Genomic DNA, 25,305 nt, shown 5'->3' on the forward strand with positions numbered 1-25,305 from the left:
TACTTTGGACATTCACAACAAAGGTACAAAATATACATCCAGGTTTGTGGGTTTGTCATGTCACAGCAGGCTATGCTCTGAGGCTGTTTTCTTCTCACAACTTTTCCTGGTTGAAGTGGGATGGACCCCCGACCCCCCCCCCACCTGCTTCCCTCGCCAGATGAGGGCTGATGGGAAGGGTAAGGGGGCGAGGCTCAACAATCCTCCCTATCATTGTGTTCCTGTGGAATTTAGGTATGGTTGCCAAATATTTACAGAGGTGTTACATTTTTTCTTAAATTGCAAGAAATGTTCTCTATGGGAACATAGCTTTGCATTTCTGTATTCCAGCGTGCAATAGTCAAGTTGGAGTCTGACATCCATGTAACTCCTATGCAGTTCATGGCCACTGCCAATGTGATAATTATGAACTGGATTTGAAATTTGGACAGGTTCATTGTAAAACTCATGTCGATTATGTTTCCCAACAGGAACAACTCTGGGTTCTGTGGGAATTCTTGACCTATAATTATTTTCCAGGGTTTGATCCAGTTCCACCCAGAAAGCTGTCACCTTGGTCCATGTCCAGGTTGTGTGCACAAAGGTTCCTGTCTCAATGCCACATCTGAAGCATTGGTCTGGCAATTCTGGCTTAGATTTGTTCAGTTTTTGCAGCGTCAGGTACAGCTGGTGCAAGAAGTTGTACTGCACCAGCCTGCACTGCTCATTAATGATTGAAGTGCCAGTTGATGAAGTAGACAAAGACGATGTGGTCAAACAATAATCATGGCTTTTATTAGCAGAAACTCATGGTACAATAATGAAAGACAATAGGTGCATCTACAGTTAGACCCAAGGGGAGTGTCCTTAACAGTGGAGATAATGCACAGCCAATGTTAGTACAGCAAGGCTCGCCAGAGGGGAGACAGGCAGCTTGGCAGACATTCACCACAGTCTTCCCCCCCCCCCCCCCCCGCCCGGCAGAAGGGTTAAAATCAAAAGGACAGCTGCTAGGAAAGTCTGAAGCAAGCGATAGATGGATACCATGTTGGCCTTGAGATAGTCTAACAGCCAAAATATGCCAGTATCTAGCAAGCAATTGAAATATGATGAGATGTTTTATGAATATGTCAGCTTATCAGGTTGTTTACGAATTCTGGTGCTTTGTCTCAAAACAGGTGGCTCCTTTGCAACCTTGGGAACTGGTACAGGTCCTGGGTCTGTAGTGTGGGAAGGACTGACTTCTGGACCTGCTCCAGAATCTCCAGCGTGAGGCAGTGGAGCCTCAGCATGGCCATCTGAAAGCTTACTAGGGATCTCAGGTTTGGGGGGGTGGGGGGGGGGGGGTGAGTCCAACCTCTCAGGCTAACTCTGAGTAGGGATGCGAGGAAAGGGCCAACCAGGCGAGGCCAGATCTCTTAGGGATGCAGTGTCAGTACTCCCGTCTGGGAATTTAACATGAGCGTAGTTGGGGTTAGTATGCAGTAGCTGAACTGGTTGGACTAGGGCGTCTGTTTTACGTGCCCGAGCGTGGCTCTTCAGCAGCACGGTTCCAGGCTCAGGTAAACAGGCTGGCCAATCCATCACAATTCCTGATTTCCTAGGATTTGTTGCAGTACACAATAAAGACCAAATAGAATGTAGTGCCTCAGGCAGCACCTCCTGCCACTGGGTAACAGGGTAACCATGTGTTTTTAAAGCAAGATTAACAGTCTTCCAGATTGTAGCATTAGCCCTTTCAACCTGCCCATTGCCCTGCAGGTTGTAGCTCGTGGTACGGCTGGTGGCAATCTCCTTTCGTAGCAGGGCTCGCCGCAGTTCAGCGCTCATGAATGCTGAGCCTCTATCGGTATGAATGTAATTGGGAAAACCAAAAATGCTGAAAATTCTGTCAAGTGACCTAATGACAGACACTGACGAGACGTCAGGGCAGGGTATCGCAAAGGGAAACCTGGAATTTTCATCAATTACAGTAAGGAAATATACATTTTTGTTGTTGGAAGGTAATGGCCCTTTAAAATCTAAGCTAATCCTCTCGAAAGGTCGGGTTGCCTTGATGAGAGTGGGCTCTGGAGCTTTGAAGTATTGCGGTTTGAATTCTGCGCAAACAGGACAGCTTTTAGTAATTTTCCTGACTTCTTTCAGAGAGTAAGGAAGGTTGTTAGCCCTTATGTAGTGGAAGAATCTCATGACTCCTGGGTGGCACAGTCTGCTATGGATCTCTTTTAGCCCCTCCAGCTGAGCACCAGCAGCAGATCATGACAATGCGTCAGAGAGATCATTTAACCTGTACTGGATCTCATAATTATAAGTTGAGAGTACTATTCGCCAGCGTGCCATCTTATTGTTCTTGATTTTACTTTTGTGTTTAGTACTGAACATGAAGGCAACAGATTTCTGATCAGTGAGAAGAGTAAATTTTCTGCCGGCTAGAAAGTGCTTCAATAATAGCCTGGGCTTCTTTTTCAATGGCAGGATGTTTAAGTTCAGGTCCGCGTAACGTGCGGGAGAAGAAGGCCACAGGTCTGCCCTTTTGATTAAGGCTTCCTGCCAAGGCACAATCTGAGGCACCAGTTTCCACTTGGAATGGGACGTCCTCGTCAATGGACGAGAGTGCAGCTTTGGCAATATCAGCTTTAATTATCTTGAAAGCCTTCAAGGCCATTGGAGAGAGAGGAAAAGATTTAGTGTCAAACAGAGGGCGTGCCTTCGTGGCGTAGTCCCGAACCCATTTGTAGTAGTAGGAAACACCTTTTAGGGGTTTTTGCTGAGTTTGGGGGTGGTAACTTCTTCTTAAGGGGGGCCATTCTTTCTGGGTCAGGGCAGATGTAGCCCAGAATGGGTCACTCTGTCACGTTGAACACACATTTGCCCTCGTTAAATGTAAGGTTAAGTTCTTTAACTCTTGCTAAAAATTCCTTTAAGTTGTTGTCGTGCTCGGCCTGTGTTTTCCCACAGATAGTGACACTATCCAGATAGGGAAACGTACCCTGCAACTCGTACATCCTAACAATCTAATCCATTTCCCTCTGAAGCACTGACACACCATTAGTGACTCCAAAAGGTACCCTCTTAAACTGGTGTAACCCCACCTCCATCAGCCTCAAAGGCTGTATAGGGTCGTTCCTTTTTTTTAATGGGGATTTGGTGGTAAGCTGCTTTGAGGTCGATAGAGGAGTACACTTTGTATCGTACTATCTGATTAATAATTTAATTGATGCGTGGCAGGGGGTAGGCATCCAGGTTAGTGTAACGGTTGATTGTCTGGCTGAAGTCGATAGCCAGTCGTTTCTTAGTGTGATTTTTCACAACTACCACCTGGGCTCGCCACGGACTCTTACTGGGTTCAATTACTCCCTCTTTAAGCAATCTCTGGGTCTCAGCTTTGATAAACTCACGATCCTCTTTGCTGTAAGAACGGCTCTTCGTGTCAATCGGAATAAATCACTGAAAAGGGAAGGAGCTTTGATCTTTAATGTGGAGAGACTGCAGTAACTAGCGTGGGGGATGGTAAGTGTGGGTAGTGGCCCACTGAAATTTAACACTACACTGTTCATCTGAGATTGAATATCTAACCCCTACAATATCTTTTGGTTTGCTGGGTATCTAAGGCTCTTGCAACTCTCGTGGATGTAGCTGTCAGCACTCCCCAACTCTATTAGACAATCAAGAGTCTCACCATTCACCTCCCCCTTCATAGTTGACCGTTCCAGTCCGCAACATGCCCCCAAGCTTTGGAGACAATTGAGCTATCACAGGGGATCTCACCTCGCCGTCACTTGAAGTCGATTCAGCCTGCTTGTCTGAAGATTCCCCCTTTTCACAGTTGTCTTCCATTCCTGCAGCTCCAGGATGCATTTTCTTGGTGGTTCTCTTCTTCTTATCGGTGGGAGTACTTTTCGCCTTACACACTTTAGCAAAGTGACCAAGTTTCCCACAATAGCTGCAGGTAGCAAATCGAGCCGGGCCCTTCTGTCTGGGGTTCCAGCTCTTATCACAAAAGTAGCATTTTCCAGGAGTTCACCTTTTTCTTTCTTTCGGGGTTCCAGCACTCCTGGATGTTTCCTTTTCGGTTTCTAGCATTTCACTGGACCGCATGGCACTTCTCAGTGTTTTGGCTAGTGTGACTGCCCAGTCGTAGGTTAAGGGCTCCGTCTCCAGCAGCCTCTGTTGGATGTAACTGGAGTCAATTCTATTGATTAAAGCATCCAGCTTCAAGGCATTGCGGTGTTGTTGCACATTGACTGTCCTGACATCACATTCATTTGCCAGCGAGTCGAGGGCCAGTACATAGGCAGCATCACTTTCCCCGCGGTTCTGGCATCTAGTCAGCAACTGGTGTCGAGCAAACACCACATTCTGTGGCACTGCATAGTAAACAGTCAGACGTTCCCGGGCAAAAGCCAGAGTGGTAATTCCTTGCGTTACAGTGAAAGGGACCTCACCCAGCAGAGAGTTCAGGTGGCCCCACAGTATCGCCTCATCGACCACGTTGTTTCGAGCCATGTAGTAATCAATACAAGCAATCCAGTGGTCGAAAATTTCTCTGGCCCTCGGGGCAGACTGGTCGATTATCAGCCGCTTTGGCTTTAGGGCTACATCCATTTCTACTAATAAAATTGAAGTGCCAGATAATGAAGTAGATGAAGACAATGTGGTCAAACAATAATCATGGCTTTTATTAACAGAAACTCATGGTACAATAATGAAAGACAATAGATGCATATACAGTTAGACCCAAGGGGAGTGTCCTTAACAGGAGGGATGATGCACAGCCAATGTTAGTTCAGCAAGGCTCGCCAGAAGAGAGACAGGCAGCCTGGCAGACATGCACCACAGTCATGCTGGGCCAGCACCATTCATCAATTGTTATTCATAGGTCCGACTCCCAACTCTGTCTTGACTTATGAAGGCCTGGTTTGGGTCCTTCCACTTGGAGCATGAAATACATTGCTGAGATGTGCTCCCCCTTCAAATCAGGGCCTCTATGTCACTACTCTCTGGTAGGGCCATAGTTAGACCTAACCTGACCTGCAAAAAAGTTCTTATCTGAAGGCAGCAGTGGAATGTCTTGTTTGATAGATTTTATTTGTTTCTGAGTTTTTCAAATGACATTAATCGCTCCTGCTCGTAATGGTCCTCTACACACCTGATGCCATTACAAGGCCAGGTGTCAAGGATCTTGTTACCCACTGTCAACGGTAATTAGCCTATTTGGAGTCAGGGGTGTTTTTGAGGACAGCCCCACTTTGATTCTTAAATGTTAGTTGATCTTACTCCAGATAGAAATGCTTTGTTTCAGTATGGGGCTGCTTGTTTTTCCAGGCAACAATTTAGTGTCCCACATAAATAAAGTCCTCTGCTACCTTCTCACCTACCATGTGCACCCCACTTTGTGCCCAGGATGGTAACATCTTCCACCCCCCCCCCCCCCCAGAAGAGTGACGCAAAGTTTCTGGACTGGGCTGTCCAGTAATATTTCTTAAAGTCCGGCATTCGTAATCCACCCAGACTATAATCCCAGGTCAACTTTTCCATAGAGACCTGAGCTACCTTTCCATTCCACAGAAATGTCCTTGTTCTCTAAAGCAAATTTTGGAAGAATCCCTGTGGAAATGCCACGGGCAATGTCTGGAAGAGGTACTGAAGCCTTGGTAACACATTCATTTTAACACGGTTGACCCTGCACATTAGCATTATTTGGGTCCTCCTCGATTCTTCCCAGCAAGGGGGAATAATTTAGTTTATATGTTTATTCACATATTTGATCCCATTATCCAGCCACTTTAGATGATTATTTACTTGTCATTAACTATAATTCCCCCTCAGTAAGTGCCATGACTTTGCTCATCCCAATTGACCTTATACCCTGAGATCTTGCCATAGTCCTCCAGAGTAGAGCGCAGCTTGGACAATGAGTTTGCTGGGTCTATCAGATATAACAGTACGTCATCGGCCAATAAATTGATTTTATGTTCTTCTTGGCCTACTCTAAAACTTTTGATGTCTGAATCCTGGTAAATGGCTTTGGCCAGTGGTTCCATGGCCAGCGTGAACAGGCTGGAGATAACAGGCACCCTTGTCAGTGGGAAAGCTGGAGAAATTAGTCCATTTGTCACAACTTTAGCCTTGGGCAAGTGGTACATTTATAAAGATTGGCCCTATCCCCAATTTTTCTAGCAATTTGAATAGAAAATCCCACTCTATTTTGTCAAATGCCTTTTCTGCATCGAGGGCCACAGCCAGACCCCTCGTGTTTCTGTTTTGTACCAGATGCATTATACTTAACAGCCTGCCAATGTTATCCACTGCCTGTCTTTTTTTGCACAAAGCCCACTGGGTCTTTATTTATTAGTTTCAGTCAGAGATGTCTCTGATCGAGTCCACATCATTATGGAGGGGGAGGGTGATCAGCCAGAAGTATTGGTCCACGTAGGGACCAATGACATAGTTAGAAGTGGGGATGAGGTCCTGAAGAAGGATTACATAGAGTTAGGAAAGAAGTTGAAAAGCAGGACCTGGAGGGTGGCAATCTCAGGATTGTGAGGGTAGAAATAGGAAGTTGTGGAGGATGAATGTGTGGCAGAGGCTGGTGCAGGTGGCATGGGTTTAGATTTCTGGATCATTGGGATCTCATCTGGGGCAAATCAGATCTGTACAAAAAGGATAGCTGCACTTGAATTGGAGGGGGACCAATATCCTAGCAGGCAGGTTTGCTCAAGCTGTTGGGGAGGGTTGAAACTAGTTGGGGAGGGGGGTGGTGGGAATCAGAATGAGAGTAGGGAGGAAGAACACCTAGATTGGAAGGAATGGTGGGAACAGAGCAAAAAATAAATGAAGGAGGGAAGGGGGTAAAGGTTGTTAGTAACAAAAGGAGTATGTGTGGAGGAGATTCTCTCAAGTGCATATATTTTAATGCAAGGAGCATAGTAAATAAGGAGAATGAGCTTCAGGCATGGACAGCCACGTGGAAATGCGATATTTTGGTCATCAGTAAAACTTGGTTGCAGTAAGGGCATGTTTGGCAGTTTAATATTCCAGGATTCTGTTGTTTTAGGCTTGATAGAACAATGGGGATAAAAGGTGGAGGAGAGAACATTACAGCATCCTGCTGTGGCAGGATGGTTTGGTGGAAACGTCCAGTGAGGCTTTTTGGATAGAATTGAGGAATGGCAGAGGCATGAAAACATTAATGGGAGTGTATTATAGACCACCAAATGGGCTGAGGGAATTAGAGGAGAAAATTTGCAATGAGATTGCATATATGTGTAACAAACATAAGGTGGTAATTGAGGGAGATTTCAACTTTCTGAACATTAACTGGGACGCACATACAGTAAGAGGGCTGGATGGGTTAGAGTTGGTTAAGTGTGTTCAGGAAAGTTTTCTGAATCAATATGTGGAAGAACCAACTCGATAGGGGGCAGTATTGGATCTCCTGTTAGAGAACGAGGTAGGCCAAGTGACAGAGGTTTGTTGGGGAACACGTTAGGCTAGTAATGGAAGAGAATAAAGGTGGAATAAAGTAAATTTCGAGGGGATGAGAAAAGATTTGGAGGGTGTGGATTGGGATAAGATATTTTCAGGGAAGAATGTAGCTGACAAATGGAGGATATTCGAAGGAGAAGTTCTGAGAGCGCAGTGTTGGTCTGTCCCCAGGAAGATTAAAGGAAAGGTTAGAAACTGTAGGGTGCCTTGGTTTCAAAAGATATTTGGAACTTGGTTTGGAGGAAGAGGGATGTGCAAAACAGTGTTACAAGATTAAACCAGCAACCACAAAGAAGGCATATCATACAGGGGTAAAGATGAAGAATTATTTTATTAACAAAAAATTCACCATCAAACTTTAATTCAAAATCCCCCACTTTTATAACAATGCCCACTGGTTACTATGCAAATTTCTATAACAGTATAAAACTAATAAATTTCCCAGCCTAAATATAACATATGTAATTAAAGTCTAAGTTATATTTCCAACCAGCCCACAGAAAAACTTAGACACAAAACACACAAAACTCACAAAACTTTGATCTCAACCAAAGCAAAGATCATAAACAAAATTCAGTTTGTTTGGTAAACTGAAGCCAAAATATCTTTGAGAGAGAGAGCACAAAATTCGAAGTTGTCTTGCAGAGAGAGGAACCAAGGCTTGGTCTGGATCCTTCCGCCTACCTTCGGAATGTTCCTCCCTTCTAAAATGCCCAACATTCCAAGCTGTCCTCCAGACAATGACTCATGCTCTGGGCCTTCTTCCACTCCACAGCACCCCGCAGTAGTGGTTTGTCATCCAAGACCAAAAATTTTTAGATCATTTTCTGCACATGCTCAGTCTGTCTCCCACACTCTGCAGTCCACCTTCACCTTGGCTCTCTGAGGCAAACTGTCACTTTTTAACATAAAACCACACAACACATAGGGCAATACACAACACAGAACTCTGTAACAACAGCAAGGAAGAGATGAATTGCTTGAGGAATATAAGGAGTGTCAAAAAAAATCCTAAGGAAAATATTAGAAAGGCTAAAAGGAGATATGAAGCTGCTTTTGCAGGAAAAGTAAAAATAAATCCAAAGGGTTTCTATAGATACATTAAAAGAATAGTGAGGGATAAAATTGGATCCCTTGAAGATGAGGGAGGGGAGGGTGAGGCTCTGTGAGAAGTCAGGAGAGATGAGAGAAATTTTAAATGTTTTTTTCTTCAGTATTCAGTAAGGAAAAGAATATTGAGCCAAATGAAGTGAAGAAATATGTAGGGAGCTCATGGATAATATAAGAATTAATGAGAAGTTAGTGTTGGCTATATTAAAAAAGATCAGGGTGGATAAATTTCCAGGTCATGACAAAATATTCCCTCGGACCCTGAAGGAAGTTAGTGAACATATATTGGGGGCATTGACAAAATATTCCCATGAAGTAAATGCCTGAGGACTGGCAAGAACTCGTGTTGTTCCGCTGTTCGAAAAAGGATCCAAAAGTAAACCTGGTAATTGTAGGCCTGTAAATCTGACATCAGGGGTGGGTAAATTAATGGAAAGTGTTCTTGTAGATGGTATTCTTGTATTTGGAAAAACAGGGATTGATTTGAAGTAGTCAGCATGGTTTTGTATGTGGTAGATTATGTCTAATAAATCTTGTAGAGTTTTTCAAGGATGTTGCTAAAAAGGATGATGGGAATGCAGTGGATGTTGTCTATTTGGACTTCAAGGCTTTTGATCAGGTTCCCCACAAGAGGTTAGAGAGGAAGGTGGATGCATTAGGGATTAATGATGAAGTAGTGAAATTAATTCTATGGTGGTTGGATGGGAGATGCCAGAGAGTAGTGGTAGAAAATTATTTGTTGAATTGGAGGCCGGTGACTAGAGGAGTGCCTCAGGGATCAGTATTGGGTCCACTGCTGTTTGTCATATATATTAATGATCTAGATGATAGGGTGGCAAATTGGATTGATAAATTTGCAGAAATACAAAAGTTGGCAGTATTGTGAACAGTGAGGAAGATTATCAAATTTACAGAGTGATATAGAACAATTAGAAGAGTGGGCTGAACGATGGCAGATGGAGTTTAATACTAATAAATGTGAGGTGCTACATTTTGGTAGCACTAATCAAAATAGGACATACATGTTTAATGGTAGACAATTGAGGACTGCAGAGGAACAAAGGGAATTAGGAGTCATGGTACATAATTCCCTGAAAGTTGAATCACATGTGGATAGGGTGTTGAAGAAGGCATATGTCAGCTTTCATAAATCACAGTGTAGAACAAAGGAATTGGGATGTAATGTTGAAATTGTATAAGGCATTGGTGAGACAAAATTTGAAATATTGTGTACAGTTTTGGTGGCTGAATTACAGGAAGGATATAAACAGTATAGAGAGAGTGCAGAGGAGATTTACGAGAATGTTGCTGGGGTTTCAGGGTTTGAGTTACAGGGAATGGTTGAGCAGGCTGGGACTTTATTCCCTGGAGCGTAGAAGGTTGAGGGGTGATTTGATAGAGGTATTCAAAATTATAAGGGGGACAGATAGAGTCAACGTGGATCGGCTTTACCCACTGAGAGTGGGGGAGCTTCAAACAAGAGGACATGTATTGAAAGTAAAAGGGGAAAGGTTTAGGTGAAACATGAGGGGGAATTTCTTCACTCAAGGGGTGGTGGGGGTGTGGAATGAACTTCTGGCAGTGGTGATAGAAGCGAGATCGATGTTAATATTCAAGGAAAGGTTGGATAGGTAAATGGACAGGAGAGGGTTATGGGCCAAATGAGGGTCAGTGGGACTAATTGGGAGAAGATGTTTGGCACAGACTAGTAGGGCCAAACTGGCCTGTTTCTGTGCTATACATGTTTGTGTGGTTGAATGCTTCACCAATATGTTTTCCAGGGCTTTGGCAAGTATCTTATAATCTTTGTTTAACAGTGAGATAAGAAGATGCGTGAGCAGAACTTTGTATTTTTTAAGTATAGTCATAATGATTGCTGTCAAAAAAGATTCTGGGAAGGTATGGGTCTCCATTACCTGGTCTACCACCTCCAGATAAAGAGGCATAAATGAATCTTTAAATTCCTTATAAAACTCAGGTGGAAATCCATCCTCCCTTGGAAACTTGTGAAGCTGCAACAAATTCAATGCTTTCACTATCTCTTCTTCCATGAAGTGGCAATCTAGACCTTCCTGTTCTTCTGGGTCTAAATTTGTTAACTCTAACTCGTTAGTTTCATCAGACCCCCTCTATCAATTCTGATTTGTATAGATCCTCATAGAATTCCCTGAAGGTCTCATTAATCTCTTTTGACTTATACAAGATCCTGCCATTCCCAGTTTGTATCATATTGATCATCCTTGAGACTTGTTCTGTCCTCAGCTGCCAAGAGAGGACTTTATGGGCTCTCTTACCCAATTCATAATATTTTTGTTTTGAGCGCATTATGGCCTTTTCCATATTATACGTTTGGAGTGTATTGTATTTCAATTTCTTATTTGTTAGAGTCCTAATATGATCCTCTGAGTCTGTTTTTTTTTTTGGAGGTCCTTTTCTAGATGAACAATTTCTTGATCTAATTCGTCCACCTAACTGTTTTGGTGTATCCAATTATTTGACCCCTCAAAAATGCTTTGAGGGAGTCCCATAAGAGGAATTTATCTGGAGTAGAGGTACAGTCGCCTCATAGAACCGATCTATCTGCGCTCTTACAAGACTACAAAACTCCATCATCTGTATCAGCAACACATTGAGATGCCATCTGTATGTCATAGACTGTTGATCTGGCATTTCCATCATTAATATCAGAATGAATGGTCTGAGAAAAGTCTTGTGTTCTCAGCCTCCCAGATCCTACCCTCTAAGTGGGCTGAAGCCAGGAAAAAAAATATTCTATAGTAGGAGTCCTATTGCTTTGAATAGAAAGAGCAGTCCCTCTCCCTTGGATGTCAATCAAATTCAGCTCCTTCATATCATCAATAGTAGCCCTTGCCTCCTTTTAGTTAGTTGACTTCTCTAGGACAGAATCTAGACAGAAATTAAAATCTCCCTGAGCCAAGATGTTCTCCTTTCCCTCAGCCAATCTCAGGAAAATCTCCTGTAAGAACTTTACATCATCAAAGTTGGGGGAATAGACATTTACCAAGGTCCAGGGTTCTGAATATATCTGACAGTGCACCAGTATAAATCTTCCTGTTTTATCTGTAGTCACACTCTGCACTTTCACTGGAATGCCCTTCCCTATCAGAATTGCCACTACCCAGCTTGCTTTTGAGCCAAACGAGAAGGCTATTACCTGGCTCACCCATCCCCTTTATAATTTTTTGTGTTCTCACTCTGTTAAGTGAATTTCTTGGAGAAGACCAGGTCCACTCCCATTTTTTTTAATGTGTGCCAAGACTGTTTTCTTCTTCACCGGATGGTTCAAGCCATTGACATTGAAACTAATGTACTCACTAACTCAGCCATTGTTTCAGAGACTCTCAGACCCTGTGTTTCTTCTGCACCTCCACCACCCCATATCTATTGTTCATTTACCTTCATTCATCTGCCCCAGCCAGCCAGGCACACGACAGACCCTGGGAAAATGAAACAAGAGCAAAGACAGCAGCACTAAGAAGAGAAAAAAATATATATTAAGACAGCTAATCGTCCCCGCTTAGATCCCTGATCATACCCTCATTCCATCCATCGTCCCTCTCTCCCTCCTTCAGTGACTCTTTCCCCTGCTTCATCACCACCCCTCTCCATATAATAGGTTGTGCATCTCACACCCATCTGCCTCTCCACCCACCTCCCCTGAGCATCCCAGACCATTCTTCTTGTCACATTCTTTCCCCATTCTTATTTTGATGCACAAACAGTAAACTCTTAATTCCTATTAGTCCACTATCATTAATTACAATACGTTCTCACTCTTTGTGAAACATTGACCACTTCTTTTAACTTTCTAATTATTGTTAGCCCATAACACCTTAATAATTTCCATTCTAGTATTATTAGTTATTACAAACTGGAAGCTGCCTGACAAACTGCAAGGCTTCCTTTGCATCAGAGTGAATTTCTTGGAGAAGACCAGAAGACCAGGTCCACTCCCATTTTTTTTAATGTGTGCCAAGACTGTTTTCCTCTTCACCGGATGGTTCAAGCCATTGACATTGAAACTAATGTACTCACTAACTCAGCCATTGTTTCAGAGACTCTCAGACCCTGTGTTTCTTCTGCACCTCCACCACCCCATATCTATTGTTCACTTACCTTCATTCATCTGCCCCAGCCAGCCAGGCACACTGACCTATCCCCACCCCCCCCCCCCCCCCCACCATCAATATATTCAGTGGCTGGGTATCTAATTGTACTCTCGTATCCCTTCTGCTTTCTACCTTCTTTATTGGCTCCAGCTCTTTCCTTTGGTGCAGCAGGGTCCCACTTATGTCCAGGTAGAAAAACATTTTATTACAATCCAGTTCCAGTGCTCCCCCCCCCCCCACCCACTTTTACCCCCGCGACCACAATACTCAATATATTGTCTCAGTCCTGAGAGCACAACAGCGTCACCAGCACTGAACGTGGCCTCTGACCGTGTCTGGGCGCGAAAAGAAGGACTGATGGGCCCATTCTATATTCATTGACTCCCCTAATTTCTCCCTCCCCAAGGTCTCTGGCAGCCAGCACTGGAAAAAGGCCACAGGGTTTTTCCCCTCTGCCCTCTTTCAATCCCACAATTTTTATTATGTTTCGTCTATTATAATTTTCAGTCAGAGGTGACTCTTTCCCCCCCCACCCCACCCACACATTGTCACCTTTCTCCAGCTTCATTATTCTATCCTCATTGTCCCCTGTTCCCTCTCCTCTATCTCCGCCACTCTTCCTTATGAAACATTTTCACATCTGTCCAGCAGTGTTCATCTGCCCTATTTTTTCGGCTTAAGTCGAAAGTTAATTTTTCCATTTTCTCCATCGCCTTTAGGATAATCCACAACGAGGGCTCCTCTCCCCTCCCTGTGCTGCCATCTTGGCTGCCTCGTGCTGCCCAACGTCGTACTTCTTGTCGCGGTTACTTGCCAGCACATCGCCTCCATCATCACTGAATGGATCTGTTACAGCATCAGCTGCCTCTGCCTCTGCAGGGTCAGGATGTTCCACGCCTCCTCTTTCCCTGTCTGCCAGTCGTCGTGTTCCTTCCCTCGTCACTAGATGAGTCAAGTTGTAGTCTCTGCTGCTTCTTTCATTGAAGCTCTTGCGTCCCCCCACTCTTCCCATGTCTGTCTGCCATCATGTTTCGCATTTGAGCACCTCACACGTTGTTCTGGGGGGGGGCGGGGGGCTGTTCCCTCCTTCACGTGATGCACTTCTCCTGTTCTATTGCAGGGCTGAGTCTCCTGCACACCCCCTCTTACTGTCCAATGGGCTTTGGGCTCGAGTGCCCCAGGGATTCTGGCAGCTGTGAGGGTTGGTCCCCTCCCTGGGCCCCGTCTCCCAACAACTGGTCCCTGACCGCGTGGTCGCATCTTTTTGGATCAGCGGCCTCACTGCTGGCCGTTTCCCTGGGTGAGCCCCATGTCGTCTTCTCAGTTGCATCGCTGCCACCACCATTGGGGCTGTTAGGGCTCTGGGTGTGCAACCTCCCACTCCATCTTGATCCCGTCAAGTCGGGCTGGATGGAGCCTCTCTCTTCACAGTCGACTTACTAGTCATCTTTTACTGCCTGGCGTTCTTCTTCCCCATTTTTGGTAGGTAAGTGATCTAATCTTGTTCTTTACCTTTTGGTTCTAATGACTTTAACTTTGGTGCCTTTTTTTTCCCTTATGGTCTGAGTGTTTCTGGGGTCCATATCCTCCTCTCTCCGCATCATGTGACCTCATCAATTTTGCTCCTTGGTGCTACTGGGTATGCTGAATGGAATCCTGTCCTTGTTGCACGTGGGGATGGAGGGGGCCAGGGCAGATGTGCAGGTAATGGGGGATGTGCGGGTACGCGCCGAGTGAATGGTGGTAGAGGTAGTTAACACTTGAACGGTGTCACATGGGATGATAGGTCTCCAATGTGACTCTTGGTGATTTGTGTGGTTCCGATTGGTTGGAAGCTGCCAGTTGGTTAATGTCACATTGGAAAGTTGACGTGGGGATGCGTTTACATGCACGCTACTTAGTCGCGATAGACAGAGCAGCTTCTGGACTAATGAGGATTCTGGGTAATAATGTGGTCATTGTTCTCCAAAACAAAAGCTGCCAAATTTAAAAAAAAGTGTACTAATTTCTGCATTCTCCTCAGATCGTCATGTGTTTACTAAAATGTGATTTGCAAAACTAGTCCCCACGTAACAGCAAATGCTGGGTTCAAAATCAGTTCCTTGGTCTCCAGAGTTAGTCTTCTCTCCTCCATCCCATCAAAATGTATCACACCTGTTCCTCTTTGCAAAATTTCACCCACCACGTGTCCACTTGTCCATACTGATCCTCCTCCAGTTCAGGACACTCCACAGTTTGTCGTGTTACTAACCATGCCTCCAGGGTATGTTGTCCTGGAACACTGGCTCCAGAGAATGCCTGGCTCCTTCTCACTCGCCATCTTCTCTTCACAGGGTTAAGAAAGCAGTGCGTTTCCTGCAGGAAGCTTCAGACAACGCCACATTGTGGTCTGACCCTCCAACTGGATTCCTCGGAACCGTAGTATCAGCCAGATTTCTCAGTGGATGAGAATCACAGAACGGAGAATCCCTACACCCGCTGAGTGTTTGAACTGGACTTCAGCTGATGGGGCGACCTGGAGGGTCAGGTGACCAGTGATAAGGCAGATAAAACTCTCCAGAGTGAAGCATGTGGTGAGGAGGGGCTTCCTGTGGATGTATTGGAACCACATCCCTGCACTCACCCGGGGGATCCACCGTTCCCCTGTTCCGAGTGTGGGGAGGGATTCGCCAGCTCTGATGCACTGCTGCCACACCAGTGTGTCCCCACTACGGGGATCCCAAGCCCCTGCTCTGACTGTGGGAAGAACTTTCAAACTTCCAAGGACCTGGAGGATCACAGGAGTGCTCCCCCTGGGGAGGGTCCATTTACCTGCCGCGTGTGTGGGAAGAGGTTCACCCAGTCCTCCAGCTTCCTGCAACACCAGAACACTCACTCTGGGAAGAGAGGCTTTAAATGTACTGTGTGCGGGAAGGGGTTTTCTCGATCATCCGACCTGCTGAGGCACCAGCGGGTTCACACCGGGGAGAAACCCTTCACCTGCTCCCTTTGTGGGAAGGGGTTTTCTCGACCCTCTGGCCTGCAGGCACATCAGCGAGTTCATACTGGGGAGAAACCGTTCAACTGCTCCCTGTGTGGGAAAGGGTTCTCTCGGCCCTCTGGCCTGCAAGCACACCAGCGGGTTCATACTGGGGAGAAACCATTCACCTGCTCCCAATGTGGGAAGGGATTCTCTCGGTCCTCCGGCCTGCAGGCACACCAGCGGGTTCACACTGGGGAGAAACCGTTCACCTGCTCCCTGTGCGGGAAGGGGTTCACTCACTCACCCACCCTGCTGAGGCACCATAGAATTCACACCGGGGAGAAGCCATTCACCTGTTCCCTGTGCGGGAAAGGGTTCTCTCAGCTTTCCAGCCTGCAGGTTCACCAGCGAGTTGACACCGGAGAGAAACCATTCACCTGCTCAGTGTGCGGGAAGAGGTTCTCTCGCTCCTCTGACCTGCAGGTGCACAAGCGGGTTCACACTGGGGAGAAACCATTTTCATGTTCCCAGTGTGGGAAGGCGTTTTCTCGGCCTTCCGTCCTGCGGGTACACCAGCGAGTACACACCGGGGAGAATGTGTGGGAAAGGGTTCTCTCGTTCCTCTGACCTGCGGGTGCACCGGCGGGTTCACACTGGGGAAAAACCATTCAGCTGCTCCATGTGTGGGAAGACGTTCTCTCGGCCCTCTGGCCTGCGGGTTCACCAGCGGGTTCATACTGGGGAGAGGCCGTTCACCTGCTCCTTGTGTGGGATGAGGTTTACACAGTCTTGTGAGGTGGTGCGGCATCAGAGAATTCACACTGGGGAGAAACCATTCAACTGCTCCCTGTGTGGGAAGAGGTTCTCTCAGCCCTCCAGCCTCTGGGTACATCAGCGGGTTCATACTGGGGAGAGGCCATTCACCTGCTCCTTGTGCGGGATGGGGTTCTTGCAGTCCTGTGACATGGTGAGGCACCAGAGAGTTCACACTGGGGAGAAACCATTTACCTGCTCCCTGTGTGGGAAGGGGTTCTCTCAGCCCTCGGACCTGTGGGCACATCAGCGGGTTCACACTGGTGAGAGACCATTCTCCTGCACCCTGTGTGGGAAGAGGTTCTCTCAGTCCTCCAACCTGCGGTTACACCAGTGGGTTCACACTAGGGAGAAACCATTCACCTGCTCCCTGTGTGGGATTTGTTAAATCCACCAACCTACTGAGGCACCAGAGAATTCACACCCAGGAGTAACCTTTCACTGCTCTCTGTGCAGGTCGGGGCTCTGTCCCTCCTCCGGTCAGCAGGCACAACAGTGCGTTCACAACGAGGAGAGACTGTTTTCTTGCAGCAAGTGTGAGAAGGGATTTGCCAATTCCTCTTCTTTGCAAACCCATTGTAGAATTCACGCCAGGAGAGACCATTCGCAGGAAGGAGTTCACCAGTTCTCCGGTCTGTGTGGACACCAGTGAGTTTATCCGGGGGAGGGGGTGTGGGGAGTGAGTGTTCACTGTGGACAGTCAGTAACTTTCCCCTTTGGTAAGAACGTCACACACTAAAGGATGTGTGTCTAAGGCAGTGGTTCTCAACCTTTTTCCACTCATGTAACACCTTAGCTAATCCCTTACTAACCACAGAACACCTATGCCATGAGTGAGGGGAAAAGGTTGAGAACCACTGGTTTAAGGTGAGAGGAGAGGGAGAAAGTTTAAGGGAGATATTCGGGGCAAATATTTTACGCAGAGACTGGTGAGAGCCTGGAATGGACTGCCAGAAGTAGGTAGTTCTTGACAGGCCCATGAATATGGAGGGAGGTGGATCATGTGCGGGCAGCAGTTTAGTGTAACTTGGGCCTCCTGTTCAGTACAGACACGTGGGCCGAAGGGTCGGTGTTTCAGAGGCCACAGATTGAAGAATTGTTGTGTTGATGGGGATTTTCCCTGTAGCCTGAGCTCCTCCCAGTCTCACTCTCCCCACTCCATTATTTGGCCTTCTGCCCTTTACCCTGCTCTTCTGAGTGTGGGGATCCTGCCGTCTATCACCTTCCACGGATGCTGCCTGACCTGCTAGGTTGTTTCAGCATTTTGTGCATCACTGCTGAGGTGACTGTGGTGGTGACCTCTCACCTGGTGCCTGTGTGGCTGCGCTTTAGTGATAAGATCATCCAGCGAGGAGACGTCGGCATTGTTCACTGCTGGACAAGACTTCACTGTGCAAGTTCTCTTTGATGTTTGGAACTGATCCAGTTTGAGACTCAATGTTGCAACGTCTGGATTTTCAGGGGACGAGGGTGGCAGATGCTGGGTCCTAACACAGGACACAGTGCAGTAGAAAGTCAGAGGGCACGCAGCTTCCATAGGAAGTAAACAGTTGGTGTTTTGCGTCTGGACCCTTTCCCAGGAGGGCTCAATGCCAAAACACCTGAATATAAAAAAAAAGTGAGCCAAAAGGGGGAAAGCGCAGAGAATTGGTGGATACTGGAGGGAGGGGAGAAGAGAGAGAAGCTGAGAAGTGATGGGGAGAGGACAAAGAAAAATCTCTGACGGAAGAAGGAAATAAGGATGTGGGGAGCTGGAGGAGAGGTAACAGAGGGATAACAGAAACTGGAGGAGGTGATACTGATTCTGCTCAGTTGGATAGTGCTGGATTGCAATATCAGCTGCAATGCCTGTGAAACAGCAGGATTCCTTGCAACCAGGGGAACTGAAAGGAAGTCAATGATTTGGACAAGCCCTTCATCAGGAATGTAGAAATACATAGTCACCAGAAGAAAAAGGAGCAAGGGACAGACGGAGCAGCACAGGGTCCCTGGTCAGAGGTTGTAGGTGGATACAGGGGGGAGGGGGGAAGAGAAAGAAGCTGAGCAGTGACGGGGAAAGGGCGGAGGGTTTCTCTCCGACAGGAGAAGGCAGGGAAGGGGGAGGGGAGCTGGAGGAAAGGGGACTCGGAAAAGGGGTGAATGCAAATTGGGAATCAATGTTCATGCCGTCTGGTTGGAGACTGTGGAGATGGAATATAAGGTGTTGTCCCTCCAGATTGTGGGTGGTGTCGACGATTCATGTCCAGATTATTGTACTGATTCGATTTTTCTTCCAGCTCCAGCTCTCCTTGTCTTTGTATAATCCCCAGTCGACCTGCTGCACTTGTTCATCGGATTTTTTAACTGAACTGCTTCAGATCTCCTGGGTCCCCTTTGTATTTGCTGGGCTGACTGGTACAGACAGACCCTGTCTGCCCTGGACCTTGATGGACAGTGAATAAAAATGGCTGCGTCCGGAAGATTTTGGCCTCGTTCTTAGCTTCTGAAGCACCTTCAAGGCAAGATTTTCTCCTGCCCTTTGAAACACCTCGACCAGTGCCTGTGTCTCTGTGATGCTGTTATTTGGGGACCTGTGGATAACTCTCCCCAGTAATTTTTGTCCCCATATTATTCCTCATCTCTACCTAGATTGATTCAACATTCTGCTCCTCAGAAACTGCATCTGTCACTATCACCTGATCTCATCCTGAATCAAAAGGGCTTCCCCACCTCCCCATGTCTTCCTTTCTATCTTTCTGTCTTCCTTTACACCCCTGGGTGTTTCATTCCCAATCATCTCCAACCTGCAACCACGTTTGTGTCATGGCCACTGAATCACATCCCTTTGGACTGATTTGTGCCGACGGTTTATTGCCCTTGTTTCCAGAACTCTGGGCATTCAGATAAAGTGCCCTCACACTCACCCGAGTTGCAATGTGGCCTTTTTTAACTATTGCATTGATTTTTTTCTGTCTTTCCCCTTTTCTCCTTCGTGCTTCTGTGTCATTTCTACTTGTGTCATCTTGCAGGCGATGCCATTCCCCTGCCATAGTCGTTTAACCCACCCCCACCACCCCAACAACACTGGCAAACAATACCCCCCCCCCGGGGCATTGATCCCAGTCCTGCCCAGGTGTAGACCATGTGGATGGGCTGGTGGAACAGGCCATAAGGGAAAGTATTGCAGAAGCAGGAAATATTTTGCTGGGAAGAAAGTAGAGAGACAAATTTCCACTCAAGAGCAGAATTCATAATGTGGAGCAGAGAAAAAGAAACCTGAGAGGGAGTTAAAGAGAATGAACATTGTGAGCTTTGTGAAGAGGCCCAGATTACAGCAGCAAGAGAGTGATGATAAACGTTCAGAGGCTGTGGGTTTTCTCAGGGAACCACACTTTTGGGAAGATGGGAGAGTCTCAGGGAGAGTGAAGAAATCAGTTATCAGAATAAAATTAGATTTTTGTTTTTATCGGGAAAAATATTTCAATGAGTTCGATGCCAATGTTATAACCCGCAGAGCATCGAGGTCCAGAAAACATTCCATCTGACTGACAGAACTCACCCTATGAGCTGTCTTTATGTCATCATATTTAGCCCTGCCTTCACACCCAATCTTCCTCGAATTCGAAGGCCCTCCTGGACCCACCTTCTGTGGATTCCCATGGCAACTGTCAATCACTTTATTTATTTCTAGTTTCAAACTTTTTGACTTTAATATAAAACATGCAATAGACCAGTGGTTCTAACCCATTTTCTTTCCACTCACATCCCACTTTAAGTAATCCCTGTGCCATTGTTGCTCTGTGATTAGTATGGGATTGCTTAAGGTGGGATGTGAGTGGGAAGGGAAGGTTGAGAACCACTGCTCTAGACCCAATTGTTACTGAAATATTTTGCTTGAGAAAAATTGTCATTGACCCATTTCCTTTAGCGCCATGAAACCGTGCACATGACGAGGTGCAATTAAAACTGGTTTTCAAACTTTTTCTTTCCACCCACAGACCATCTTAAGCAATCCCTTACCAATCACAGGTCACCAAGGCATTGGGAATACTTAGTGGGATAAGTGGAAAGAAATAGGTTGAGAACCACTGCAATGGACAATGCACAGAGAGAAAAATGATAATGATTGAAAAGATTACAATTTACAACAATCAGTACATAATAATTGTTTCTTCGTGTCCCCGTACTCAGAGAAAACATTTACTTGATAGTAAAACTCCCTGTACTAATCCAAAAGAGAAAAAAAACCTGGAAGCCTTGGATTAGTGTTTATCAAACATAAGAGAGGTATAAATAATGTGATAGCAGATTGTTTGTCAAGATGTTAAAATTGATAGTGTATAAAAACCTCAAAATTGGGGTCCTGTATTGTAGCATATCGCTTTAATGATTCTTAAGACAGTTTAGTTATAACTGAATTTTAACTCAAAGTTAAAATTCCTTTAAAGGGGGAAGGTGGTGACAGTATATAGAGATGTGTGGAAGATAAATTGGGGAAGGTTTGTTAGAGCAAGTCGCACACAGACCCTTTAAAACAGAATTTTTGCAAGAGTGCTCAGAGGCGCATGACGGAGTGTTTGCAAAAGGCAACAAATGAAACAATATGTAGTGGCAGCTATGTCTGGAAAAGAGCATTTACTGTCTGGAGGGTTATGTGATCTTTGCAGGCAGAGAGCAGGAAAATAACAGGCTTTGCTTTGGGAGTTGGAGGGAGTGAAAGAAAGAGAGAGAGAGGAGAGAGAAACAGACATCAGTTCCAGAGGAACAAGCTGGCAAGCTTTGGAAGACGGCCTGGTCAAAGGAGAGGACTGGCTGTCCAGTGTTTCCTTTGGAATAGAAGAAACAGAAAGGAACTCTGTGCTGACCTGAAAGAAAGAGGTTATCATCTGGAAAACCCTGAAGGGGGCACGTTTCGTCAGTAAGACACTGGAGTGCCTGATTAAAAAGGAATCAGTGGTGGCTGTCCTGGAACAAGAAAACCCTCTCTGAAAACAATCAAGAGCCCTCCTGAGTGGTAACCATCTACCTGTTAAGCACTAAATCCTGGTGAACTTTATTAATGTTAAATACAAGAATTGCCTGTAGCCATTGAGATTGGACTGTGAACCAAGAACTTTTCTGAACTTACACACACATTATACACACCTGCACTTAGACATAGAAGGGGGTTACATTAGGTTAAGTGAGTCAATAGAGATAAGTTAAAGTTTGATTCTATTTTCATGTTCAAAGATAATTAAAAGCAACTTTTGTTTAAGTAACCCTTTGTCGTGCATATTATTGCTGCTGGATTTTGGAGTCCTCTGGACTCATAACAGTAGGGAGGAAGAGAGAAGTAGTCCTAAAAAATGAATAGGGAGTTTGGTAGGGTGCTAGAACACTTCCACCAGCGTTGTCTCCGCTCCTTCCTCAACATTCATTGGAGCGACTTCATCCCTAACGTCGAAGTACTCGAGATGGCAAAGGTTGACAACATCGAGTCCACGCTGCTGAAGATCCAGCTGTGCTGGGTGGGTCACATCTCCAGAATGGAGAACCATCGCCTTCCCAAAATCGTGTTATATGGCGAGCTCTCCACTGGCCACCGTGACAGAGGTGCACCAAAGAAAAGGTACAAGGACTGCCTAAAGAAATCTCTTGGTGCCTGCCACATTGACCACCGCCAGTGGGCTGATATCGCCTCAAACCGTGCATCTTGGCGCCTTACAGTTTGGCGGGCAGTCACCTCAGCAGTGATGCACAAAATGCAGTAGGGAGAGGAGAGGAGAGAAAAGGAGAGAGGAGAAGGACAGAAAAGAAGAGTCCAGGGCAGGTAAGAAAACTTTTCTAAAAGTCTCTTACCAGGGTCTGCGGGGAGGAGTCGGCATCGGAGGCGGCCATTGGTCGAGCGAGTGTACAGGAGAGTGTGACGGGAAGGTAAGGTCTTTTTAAAGACTCTTACTGGGGACAGAGCCTAGCAGTAGGGAGAGGAGAGGAGAGGAGAGGAGAGAAAAGGAGAGAGGAGAAGGACAGAAAAGAAAAGAGTCCGGGGCAGGTAAGAAAACTTTTTAAAAAGTCTCTTACCACGGTCTGCGGGGAGGAGTCGGCGTCGGAGGTGGCCATTGGTCGAGCGAGCGTACAGGAGAGTGTGACGGGAAGGTAAGGTCTTTTTAAAGACTCTTACTGGGAACAGAGCCTAGCAGTAGGGAGAGGAGAGGAGAGGAGAGAAAAGGAGAGAGGAGAAGGACAGAAAAGAAGAGTCCGGGGCAGTTAAGAAAACCTTTTTAAAAGTCTCTTACCAGGGTCTGGGGGGAGGAGTCGGCGTCGGAGGTGGCCATTGGTCGAGCGAGCGTACAGGAGAGTGTGACGGGAAGGTAAGGTCTTTTTAAAGACTCTTACTGGGGACAGAGCCTAGCAGTAGGGAGAGGAGAGGAGAGGAGAGAAAAGGAGAGAGGAGAAGGACAGAAAAGAAAAGAGTCCGGGGCAGGTAAGAAAACTTTTTTAAAAGTCTCTTACCAGGGTCTGCGGGGAGGAGTCGGCGTCGGAGGCGGCCGTTGGTCAAGCGAGCGTACAGGAGAGTGTGACGGGAAGGTAAGGTCTTTTTAAAGACTCTTACTGGGGACAGAGCCTAGCAGTAGGGAGAGGAGAGGAGAGGAGAGAAAAGGAGAGAGGAGAAGGACAGAAAAGAAAAGAGTCCGGGGCAGTTAAGAAAACCTTTTTAAAAGTCTCTTACCAGGGTCTGGGGGGAGGAGTCGGCGTCGGAGGTGGCCATTGGTCGAGCGAGCGTACAGGAGAGTGTGACGGGAAGGTAAGGTCTTTTTAAAGACTCTTACTGGGGACAGAGTCTAGCAGTAGGGAGAGGAGAGGAGAGGAGAGAAAAGGAGAGAGGAGAAGGACAGAAAAGAAAAGAGTCCGGGGCAGGTAAGAAAACTTTTTTAAAAGTCTCTTACCAGGGTCTGCGGAGAGGAGTCGGCGTCGGAGGCGGCCGTTGGTCAAGCGAGCGTACAGGAGAGTGTGACGGGAAGGTAAGGTCTTTTTAAAGACTCTTACTGGGGACAGAGCCTAGCAGTAGGGAGAGGAGAGGAGAGGAGAGAAAAGGAGAGAGGAGAAGGACAGAAAAGAAAAGAGTCCGGGGCAGGTAAGAAAACTTTTTAAAAAGTCTCTTACCAGGGTCTGCGGGGAGGAGTCGGCGTCGGAGGCGGCCATTGGTCAAGCGAGCGTATAGGAGAGTGTGAAGGGGTTAATTGGTAAAAGGCCAATAAATAAGAGGGACAGCGAGCGGCCCAGCGAGTGAGTGGCCCAGTGAAGGAGTGGGACTTCCAGGCTTTGGCTTATCAGGCTTCGGCGAAAGCAGGCGGAGAGAAAGCTAAGATAGTCTTCATTACTACTTCATTGGGGTAAGGGATGAGTGTTAAGGCTGTGTGTTGTCAGGAGTGCCGGATGTGGGAGGTCCTGGAGTCTTCCAGACTCCCGGATGTCCATATCTGCACTAGGTGTGTCGAGCTGCAGGTTGTCAGGGACCGTGTTAGGGAACTAGAGCTGCAGCTCGATGACCTCAGGCTGGTTAGGGAAACAGAGGTAGTCATAGACAGGAGTTACAGCCAGGTGGTCACGCCAGGGCCACGGGAGGATGAAAGGTGGGTAACTGTTAGGAGAGGGACAAAAGAACGTAAGGTGCCAGAGACGAGCCCTGTGAATGTAACCCTCAGCAATAAGTATGCCTCTTTGAGCACTGTTGAGGGGGACATCAAGGTTGGGGGGAGTGACAGTGGCTGTGCCTCCGGCACGAGGTCGGCCCCTGTAGCTCAGAAAGGGAGGGAAAGGAAGAGGAGGGCAATAGTGGTAGGGGACTCCATAGTTAAGAGGACAGATAGGGGATTCTGTGGACGCAGCAAGGAGAACCGGATGGTGGTTTGCCTCCCTGGTGCCAGGGTCCGAGATGTTGCTGCTCGTGTCCCGGATATCCTAAAGTGGGAGGGACAGGAGGCAGAGGTCGTGGTACATATAGGTACCAATGACATAGGGAGGAATAGAGAAGAGGTCCTAAAAAGTGAGTTCATGCAGTTAGGTAGGGAGTTAAAAAGAAGGACCGCAAAGGGGGCAATCTCTGGATTACTCCCTGTGCCACGTGACAGTGTGAATAGAAATAGAATGAGGTGGAGGATTAACACGTGGCTGAAGGGGTGGAGTAAGGGGCAGGGTTTTAAGTTTCTGGATAACTGGGACCTTTTTTGGGGGAGATGTGACCTGTACAGTAAGGACGGGTTACACTTAAATCCCAGGGGGACCAGAATCCTGGCAGAGGTATTTGCTAGGGCGACTCAGGATCCTTTAAACTAGAATGGCTGGGGGGAGGGAACAAAATAGTACAGAGCAGTAAGGAGAGGGTTAGAATGCAAACAAAGAAAGTTTGTAGTAAGTATTTGAATATGGATGGGCAGGTGATAGAGAAGGGAAATGCTCTGGAAGAAGATGAAGGGCAATTAGCAGGAAAAGTAAATAATGTTGTTCTTAAAGATGAGGGAAAACAGGGATTAAAAATTGGAAAATCCCTGAAATTCATATATTTTAATGCCAGGAGTATTGTAAAAAAGGTGGATGAGCTGAAGGTGTGGATTGATACTTGGAAGTATGATGTGGTAGCGATTAGTGAGACATGGTTGCAGGAGGGATGTGATTGGCAACTGAATATCCCTGGGTTTCGTTGTTTTAGCTGTGATAGAGTCGGAGGGGCAAGAGGAGGTGGGGTTGCATTGCTTGTCATGGAAAATATTACAGCGGTGCCTAGGAAGGATAGATTAGAGGGCTCGTCCACGGAGGATATTTGGGTGGAACTGAGGAGTAGGAAAGGAGAGGTTACACTTG

The 25,305-nt window shown here is 46.5% G+C and overlaps 2 pseudogenes; one reads left to right on the top strand and one right to left on the bottom strand.

Annotated features, from left to right (window-relative positions):
• The window catches only part of LOC138736099 (zinc finger protein 585A-like), a 120,435-nt pseudogene that overhangs the window by 21,140 nt on the left and 73,990 nt on the right, over positions 1-25,305 (bottom strand).
• LOC138754046 (zinc finger protein 229-like) lies at positions 15,214-21,722 on the top strand (annotated as a pseudogene).

Source organism: Narcine bancroftii, chromosome 1, assembly GCF_036971445.1.
Source record: "Narcine bancroftii isolate sNarBan1 chromosome 1, sNarBan1.hap1, whole genome shotgun sequence".
NCBI lineage: Eukaryota > Metazoa > Chordata > Chondrichthyes > Torpediniformes > Narcinidae > Narcine > Narcine bancroftii.